We start from the raw sequence: 9,748 nt of genomic DNA on the forward strand, positions 1-9,748 counted from the left end.
TAAAATGTAGTAGATATTTAGCACAAGCAAAAAGGACTTATAGTTTAGGAATACTAAATTCAGAACTTTGTATTGTAACAAGTTACCAGGAAGTAGTGGGGGTTAAATCTGTGCTGCTGGGAAAGTGTGTTTTGTTTTGTTTTTTTAATTTCCTTGTATACATCTTAGAGTCTACAGTTTGTATGAACCGTGTGCTAGTCAAGAAAGAGATAAATAAGCATTATTTAGGTTCAAGAGATTTAGCAATCTTATGGTTTTGGGATAAGCTGCTATCCTAGTGATGTTTTCTTGTCACTGTCTCATTGAGATTTTGAAAAACTCAAACACATCCTTAATCAATTTGAAAGATTCCTAGGGAAATTACATTCAACTTGATTATGGTATTCCTTATGAGAGCTTGGGCATAGGGCAAGGAGAGTGAACTTTAAGGTGTAGGAAGAAGATAAGTATGTGCCACATAAAAGGAGGAGGGGCCTGCTATATAGTACAAGGTCATGGCTTAAGCCAATCATTTGTCTTGGGGTTGGGGAGTCTGAAGGATGAGTGGGTCTATTTTTAAAAAAAAATTGCGTTGATAACCATGAACATTAATCCTTATGAATACTAAATGTTCTAGAGAAATTATATTGATGTGTAATTTTCCTTATTGTGAAACATATAGCTCCCCAAGGACAAGGTGGCAGCTGGCAGATTAAAAATAAAAGCTGACATCATTATATAGTAAAAGTACACATGGACTCTGACATGGGTTAAAATGCTGGTGCAATCACTGTTAATAGCGTTAGTGAGTTTCGCCGAGTGATTTACTTTCTGAGAGCTTCCTTTTCCTCATCTGTAAAGTAGACATAAAATCAACTTCATAGCAATGTTCTTGTGCTTCCTTTAGATAGGTTTATCAGAGCTTCTATGGCTGGGTTTAACTTGCACTTTTATACATACTGTTTTTCCTTCCTTCTGTTCCCTCTTCTTGGATGAGCACCATAATTTGTACATAGTTTCAAGAGTGCTTTAAAAATGAAAATACTTAAGTTCTGCAAACTTATTATGAATTCATTATTTTGAATTATAAGTGAAGGAGGGCTGAATATTGTCTTTTCTCCTGGACTTTTAGACTTTTGCCTTAAAAGTTATATCCTTAAATGAACAGGGTTCTCAAATGGGGAAAGAGGAAAATATTATTGTTTACTTACTTTTTTTTTTTTGAGATGGAGTCTTGCTCTGTCACCAGGCTGGAGTGCTGTGGTGCAATCTTGGCTCACTGCAACCTCCAACTCCCTGGTTCTCCTGCCTTACTCTCACGAGTAGCTGGCATTACAGGTGCATACCACCATGCTCAGCTAATTTTTTAATATTTGTAGTAGAGACAGGGTTTTGCCATGTTGGCCAGGATGGTCTCGATCTCCTGACCTCGTGATCCACCCGCCTCGGCCGCCCAAAGTGCTGGAATTACAGGTGTGAGCCACCGCACCCGGCCTACTTACTTTTAAAATACATTTACATTAAGAAAAAAAGAATGTATGTTCATTGTAGAAAATATTACAAAGTTAAAGCAAGTAAGAAACAAAATTATCTACAACCCATCCTATCCAAAGATAATTATCATTATCTATTGGTGTATTTCTTGCCTAAATATATGTACTATACATAGACATAGTCCACAGTATAAATAAACTCTGTGGATTGCTTTTTTAATTTCACTGTAGAAATATTTTAATTGTTTTTAGGATATGTATAGATTTGTAATTTTTTTTTAACCATCTGGTCATTTTAGTATTGAGATGGTTTAAGGAAAGAGGACATTAGAAAAAAAAAACCTGTGTACTGGGAATTACAGATCTGAAATTGTCATATACACCACATTTGCAAAATTTTTTCACCTGCCCTTGAAAAAAACCAAGGCATGATTTTGAATTTTATAAGATGGTCTATTAAGATTGCTGAAACTTGGAGTGCTTTCTGGCAAAACCAGCAATTAAATGAAGAGAAACAGAAGCCATCACTAGAAGAGCAACTATTTTGTGGCAGTTACTTATTTCACTATCTCTTCCCTGTTCTTTACCCCAACATAGTTCATAACTTAAAGTTGTGGACTTTAAAGCACTCTAAGGCTTTTAAACTTCTGCCTAGTGAGTTAGTATTAAGAAATTTAAGTCACTGCCATGGGGTTAAATATGAGGTTTAATAAAAATATTGGTTTCTTAATTTTGTTTATTAGTCTACTCCTGTAGTCTGTGTGTCGTGAAGCATAATTTCTCTTTTCTTTCTCCTGATGCAACTCAGCCACTCCAGGATTTTCTCATTTTCCTTCATATTATGAATATGTAAAAATTAAAACAATACCTTTTCTTTTAGTCATTGCATAGTTGGACTACACTTATTTCACTCTGAGGTGATAGGGCTCTTCTTTTCTATGTCTTTGCATCTTAAATACATACAGACATTATGCATTTATTTATACTTATATGCTAATACAACAGGTCAGCACAGTCACTCCTCACCCATGTGGGGAGCCAAAATTCTAGTCTGAAAATTGAGCATCAAGTACTAATAAGTAACTTATACTGAACTCTTAGGTATGTTTACATTCTTAATTTAATCTTCTGACATTTTACAGTTGAGGAAATTTGTGGCTTAGAGAAGTTAAATTACCTTGCCCAAGGTCACTTGGTCTTGTAGGTAACAACTAGAGTTCTGCTGACTGCAGAGCCTACCTTTTCAGGTGGGATTCATTACCACCAAGTAGCACTTTCTGAACTGTGTTCTATGAACCAAGGTGTATTAGCAGGCATTACTTTAAACAGGGGTTTTGGGCCAGTAAGGTTGATAAGTGTTGCATATTGTATCACCCCCTCAGAGATTTCACGGCGTACATTGGTATGTTAAAAGCTTTGAAAAGTACTATAGAAAAAAAACTTCAGCATTTTAGCATATCTTTCACAAACTGACCTGGTCACTGATCCAGTTTTTAAAGAACATCCAGTTTTCTTTAAAGAACTTTAGTGTCCTGAGAGAAGAGAAAGCGCTGTGGACAGATGGACCTGTCTTGAGGGGAGGAATCTGGCTGCCTCTGCTCGCTGAATTCTGCCTTGAGGCCTTCCTTACATGTTCATGTGCAGCATGGTATCATCCAGCTGTGTAAATCTTACCATCCTTCAAGATCAGTTCAGGATCTACCTGTTCTCTGAAGATTTTCCTGACCACTTGAGTCCATACCAATATATCTGACCTCAGCAAAGTTCCTGATTATGACTGATGGTAATGCTCTTTAGCATGTGGCTGTTTCCCCAGTTGGTTCCTAAACTCCTCAACAGCAGACACACCCTACTTTATATTATTCCCCTGTCCGCTGCTGAGTAGCCCCTGGCCTTACTGCCCTCGAGGGAGAGGTTAAAGTGTTCCAGTGGTTTTTGTTTGGTTTACAAATACTCATCGTCTCCCTGGTCGTGAACCCCGGTGAGACCTGCAGTTCATTCTCAATCCTCAAACTTGAGGTGCTCATGTGATCATCTTACACTCATATCAGCACTTATGCTCCCCATATTGTTTTCCATCTGAGCACCTCTCACTGATCTTGCGGTTATTTATCAAAAAAGATTTCTGTTTACGGTGTATTTCACAATTAAAGAAAAATTCTACTGATAGTTAAAATAGGTTTCCTAGAACAACCCCTGCTTGGCAGTCACCTCCATCTTGCTACATTGCCACAGAGCCTGATGAATCTGCTAAGTATTTATGTTTAGGAATTTCTTTTATGCAGGAAACCCCAATGTTAAGTGGTTCCTTGACTCCAGTTATGAGTCAAATGGTTTTAAGTATAACCCATATTAGATTTCTATTCATATAGAAATAGATGTCCAGTGTATGAATTATGTTTCAGTTATTGGAAACTCATTTCATATCATGGAAATATCAAAATAGTTCCTCCAAATCAAATATACTTCCAAGAACATTTTGCAAGCACTAGAGCCATATTGTGTCTATTAGTTGGATAAATTTTTCTGCATAGGCAAGATTGAATGAAGTGCTTTAAAATTAAATTAGTCTAATAAAAGTATGCACCGAAAACACCACCTTTTCTTTTGGCAACTCCCTGCAGTAGTCATGGATATTCTTCCCTTGCTCCGAGGGAATTCTGTGTACAAAATTAACATTATCTATCTTCAACATTTTTACTCCATATTCAGTGTTCATGAATGGCTCTGGAAGTCTTTGAATGGTACCTGCTGGGAAACATTATTTCTACCACTATCCCAATCTTATGGAAATACCTGAAGGCTGAACAATAGATTCAACTCTCAGTTGATTCTGTTGACTCTGTGTGAACTTTAAGGGGTAGTAAATATTTGAAGTTTATGTTAATTAAAATATAGATTTGGCTACTATAACAGCAATCCAAAATGTTAGTTTTTTTTTTCTCTTACATAAATACCCAAACTGATAATGGCAAAATAGACTTCATAGTCTTTTATGGTACTGTTAGGGATCCATGCCCCTTCTCTCTTGTTACTCTGTCATTCCTGGAGAGTTGCTTTAGACTTCATAGGCTTTTATGGTACTGTTAGGGATCCATGCCCTTCTCTCTTGTTACTCTGTCATTCCTGGAGAGTTGCTTTCATCTACGTGGTCAGATTTTACTACCATGTCCACATTGCAGCAGTAGGAAGGAAGGAAACAGAAGGGATTTGCTTCTTCACCTGTATGTGTCACTTTCAGTATCTTTATTCTAGGTAGCCATGTGCATAGCTAAAAATGGTTTTAGTGAGTGGGTAACTAATGAGATAGAAAGGGAGAAAGGATATTGGGAGGAATCGTAGTCTTTGCTACAAGGTAATACCATATAATTTTTTAAATGATAAAGTTGTATAAGTAAGGGTCAAAAGTCACTTGTAGCTAACTTTCATTAGTTCCACCTTTTCCTTGCCTAGCACAGTTAGCATGGTCTTGGTATCTAGTGTAAATCTGATCTTATCCAAACATGAATTTGTTACTTTTTATATTACTTGGTTAACTGTTGATTTCAAGTCTCTGTTCAGACTTGTCTCCCAAGTTCACATGAATAGGGCCAGGCTTTAAGTTTTTTTTAATGCATTCATTATTACCAAGCAGTGCTTTTTAACACTAGTGTTCAGTAAGTTTATTGAACATTGGGTTATGATGATTTATTGAAATTCTACATTTATTGCTTTGCTTGGTTGTTAATAGAGTCAGTGTCTCTTGTCTTTTTTCTGCCAACTGGAATAATCCCTACTCCACGTATGTGAGCTATATCCTGTATCAGAAATGTAGAGGAGGCGTGGAATTGGCAAAGATTTGTTACCAAAAATCACTATCAGACCCCATCGCTGTTGGCAGTCAGGGAACCATGGAAAAGATTATGGGTCATGGAAGGTTATAAGCAAAAGTCTGTGGATTTGCATAGCAGCATTGAGAGGTAGGTCTTACAGTGGGCAGGTTGTACTGGAGGACTGAAAAAAACAAAATGGAAATATTAAGGAAACACACAGATAGTGATTCCAAGAAGAACTAGCACCAATAGGGCTAAGGCAATAAAAGGAAGAGGTTGGGATTATCAAAATTTGGAAGCTCACAAAAGTGCCTGGTAAGTTGGGGTTCAGATCTCTGGGGATGGGATTGGGGGGTACTTGGCTGGCTGGCTGCCTGTTGTGTCTCTAGAAAATAATGGGGCTGGTTTGGGGAGTAGGAGTAGGCTTGAATAAATGCTGAGACCACTCCAATTACCATGGTGAGTTGCCTTTAAGCAGCGAGCAAAAGGATGTAAGTCTCTTCCGCCAGCCTTTCTGCTTCTGTCTAGTGTCCCCTGTTTGGTAAATCCTAATGGGAAGGCTGTTGGCAAGAAATTTTTGCAAAGTTCTAGAGCCAGATTCACAAAGCAAAATATAGAAAGGTGGGTTTGGAACTGAAAGATAATAATCACTGGCACAGTAGTGGATATAAAGTCTTCCTTTGGAAAGTTCAGCTGGAAGATATTGTGCCAAACAGTACTGTGACAGAAATTAGAGATGGATCTGGGCCAGATGGTATGTACAAGATTGAGTAGAAGAGTGGTCTGCTCAGTCTTGAGGAGTGTCTTGCACATATACCAAAGTCACTTTTACGTGAGAAAGCATGCTTTCTATTGCAGTCTAGAGTTTCCTTTCTTTCCTTAGAAATCCGTTGTGAATCTATTATTCATGAGTTTCCATGACCCTTTGTTGAATTTGTTTGTTTTTAGTTTCTGTGACTCATCGAAAAACTACTTAGTGGATTTTTTTAGGTGTCTTTTGTTATACTGGGCTTTGAGGAGAGAAAGGTAACTAAGATATAATCTCTGTTCTCAGGTAAGCCACACCCTGGTTTGTGGTAGAAGGTGAATGTGAAGACACTAACATTGTATGTTAAATATTAAAATAAAATGAAACATACCTGGGAAGTGGAAAAGGGCAAGTCTGGAGAATTAACTTTGTGCTTGTCTTTCAAAGTAGGACTTTGTCAGGCTGAGGGAGAAGTGTGTGGAGAAGTGTGTGGTGGGTGAGGACAGCAAGTAGAAAACACATATTTAAAGGGCATGGAGAAATAATTGTTAAGATGACATGTGCTGTATATTTACCAGTTACTATATAAAGAAGCGTTATTCCTTTGCCCTGAAATCTTTCTTTTTTTGGCTTCAAGGGGTCCTCCTTGTTTCAGAATTTTGTATTTGATATATACCCTCCCCCTGTCTATTATGATTTTTCTGTACTTCAGCCATATTGCTGAGATATTCAACTTTATAAGCAACAAGTTCCTTTAAAAAAAAAATACCTTTGTCTTCAAACTGAAAGCCGTCTCATCCCTGTTTTTATATAAGTTGCCCTTTGCAGAACAATTTGTAGTTTCTGTATGTGGATCCTCCCTACTTCTGAAAGGTTGTCTGGAGAGGTATCAGAATCACCAAACAATGAAAGATGCCCAAGCTGCCATGCCACCAGAAGGGGGCATGTCTCATTCATATGTACACTCGAGTTCTTGAATTATCATCGTTGCCTTGAAAGGCTGTAGAAGTAAATTATTGGGAAACCATCGGAATGCACCTGCCTGAGCCTTTCTCCCTCAGTCTTCCTGTTTGTGTTCAGTGGTTAATATTATCCTCTCCACGTATAAAATTTGAATTCAGCAGGACCTTGTAAGACACATGCTTTTTATTTTAAGCTACATCCCATTCTCAGTTCTCTGTCCCTATCCATGGGTGGGAAGGTTCAACCCTGTTCCATGGACATAGCTGATGGGACAGGAGTATCCAAGCTAGGTCAACTGTATTCTCTCTCCTGGGATTTTTGAATCATGTGGTGTTGTCCACTAGAGATGGCACAGAATTGGTTGGTAGGCATGGTACCAGGGTCAGCTCCTTATGTATCAGTCACATACCAGGCAAAGTTATGGGGGAGGAAAACCTAAAAGGTTTGCCAAGGAAGCCAGTCTATAGAGAAAGGAGTGAAGTAGATTTTCACTTTCTTTCCAGAAAAAGAGATAAAAGAAAGATGATATGGACAGGGACAAACAGACAAAAAGGCTCGGCCTCTGCCTCTGCCTAAGGACCTTCTAATATTACCATGAGACGTGCCTGTTCTTCCTGCTGATTAGGTTGTGATATAGGCCTGAATCCTTATAACAAACACTATTTTATTTAAGCTAGCTTAAATTGGTTTCTGTAACTTGTACATAAATCATTCTAGAGTAACATACACTCCTTACAGAAATAATCTCCTGCTTTACCCTAAAGGAATTTACTATTATGGAAAATTCACATGGAAGCCAGGAAGGGAGATTTTTGAGCAGGACCCTCAAATCACATACATGAAGTTTCTGCCTAGCCCTTGTGTCTCATCTGTCTTTTCTCTCCCCTCACCCCAACTTTATTTTTTTTAAAGGTATTACATTCACAGAAGACAAAGCATGTTTTTGTATAACCGTAAAATTATTTTTCTATAATTTTTTAAAGTGATACTTAGCTTTTTGTTGATCTTTTTTGACAATAAAATAATCATGAACTGTGATATATAGTATGAAATTTGAAGAAATTTCTGTGTAAATAAGTGATAAAGCAGAAGGCAGCAAACAAGAAAAAGGCATTTACCAACCTCCCAAATAATGAGTAGTGTGTTAGCTTTGATTACAATCCCAAAACTAGTTTTTTTGGGTGGTTAAGGTTTTCATTTTTAATATCCTTTCTAAAGAATATGAAATTAATGAATTTGAAATAAATCTGTTATTAGGGAGGCATCCGAGTGGCTTATAAAATAGATGATTTTACCAAAAACTATTGTTTTTTTTTAAAAGGAGGCTAAATATATTCGGTTGTTGACAATACTAATTATTGCTTTACTTATGATGTAGTTACTGTAAATTTTATTCATATGCTATGTAGTTATAGTGAAAGCAATTAGACTTTAGTTTTCAACTTTCCTATTTGTAAATGGATTTAAAGTCTTTTTGATAGTCTAGGAACCAATTAAATATTTCTTTAATGGCTCAACTAATTGCTTTATAACTATTACTTATTTTAAAGTGTTTGCTTAGGGTACAGAGAGTTAAAAGCATTAAGAGATAATAGTAGGCTTAGGAGACTAAGGATGTAAACTAATTGGGGTTCTTATTGTCAGATTTAATATAACATGTTAACATACAGCATTTATACAGAGGCATTCTTTGTACATGCCTTAGGTTGTTTAAAATGGCAATTTAAATTTAAAGAAGGCAATTTACTTATCATCTCGGAAATTCTGTCTTGTTGCCCTAGGGCTAGTATGCACCATATTGCATTTAAAAAAATGTTTGGAAAGCTGTTGGAAACTTTTTGTCAACACGTCCACATTTGCAGTAATATTCTGTGGCTTTGAATGTAAATTTAGGAATTTATCATGTTCACAAATAAAGGAGAGATGAAGTTTACTAATAATAAAATGAAACTGATAATCAGTTTTGAATCTAAGCAGTTGTTTCAGAGGCGGTTTCATGTTGAGTCTTTGATTAGGATTTTGCCTTATAGGAGATAAATTTATTTATTTATTAGTTTTTTTTATATTATATTTTGAGTTCTAGGGTACATGTGCACAACGTGCAGATTTGTTACATATGTATGCATGTGCCATGTTGGTGTGCTGCACCCATTAACTCGTCATTTACATTAGGTATATCTCCTAATGCTTTCCCTCCCCCCTTCCCCCACCCCACAACAGGCCCCGGTGTGTGATGTTCCCCTTCCTAGGAGATAAATTTAATCTGGTTTTCAGCCATAGTAGCATTCAGACTGAATCCTGAAAATGTCCTCTCCACTTTTTGCTGCTGTTGAAGAGATCAGTGAAGGGTTTTGTAAACCTGAAAACTCTGGCTTAGATTTTCTTAGCTAAATTTCTACTTAGAATCAGTGAGTAAGTGACATATGTTAATTTTCAGTGCTAGTTTAATAATAACTTTTTCATAAGATTTGGTTTCACACACACATAAAGTCTTTATAAAGCCATTTGTTTCCTTTAATTTCAAGACCCAAAATATTAATTTGGAATTAATATTGAGTGTTTTGCTCCTGATGAAGTGTCCTTAAACAAGTCTGTCATATTGTTTGAACTTTTATTTCTACTTCCTCATCTTCAAGTATTTGTGACTATTTCTCATGTTGCTAAATTTAGTTATTTCTGAAAAAGTACCAAATGACCTATAAACGCAGGAAGAACAGTCTTCCAAAGCCTGAAGGGGGCTCTGAGTGACTGGC

General features: G+C 36.8%; 1 protein-coding gene across 2 annotated transcripts in view; it reads left to right on the forward strand.

Moving 5' to 3' along the window:
• Positions 1 to 9,748, forward strand: part of GALNT7 (polypeptide N-acetylgalactosaminyltransferase 7) — a 155,008-nt gene that overhangs the window by 16,760 nt on the left and 128,500 nt on the right. The gene's annotated exons all lie outside the window — the stretch shown is intronic.

Source organism: Pan paniscus, chromosome 3, assembly GCF_029289425.2.
Source record: "Pan paniscus chromosome 3, NHGRI_mPanPan1-v2.0_pri, whole genome shotgun sequence".
In the NCBI taxonomy this organism is placed as follows: Eukaryota; Metazoa; Chordata; class Mammalia; order Primates; family Hominidae; genus Pan; species Pan paniscus.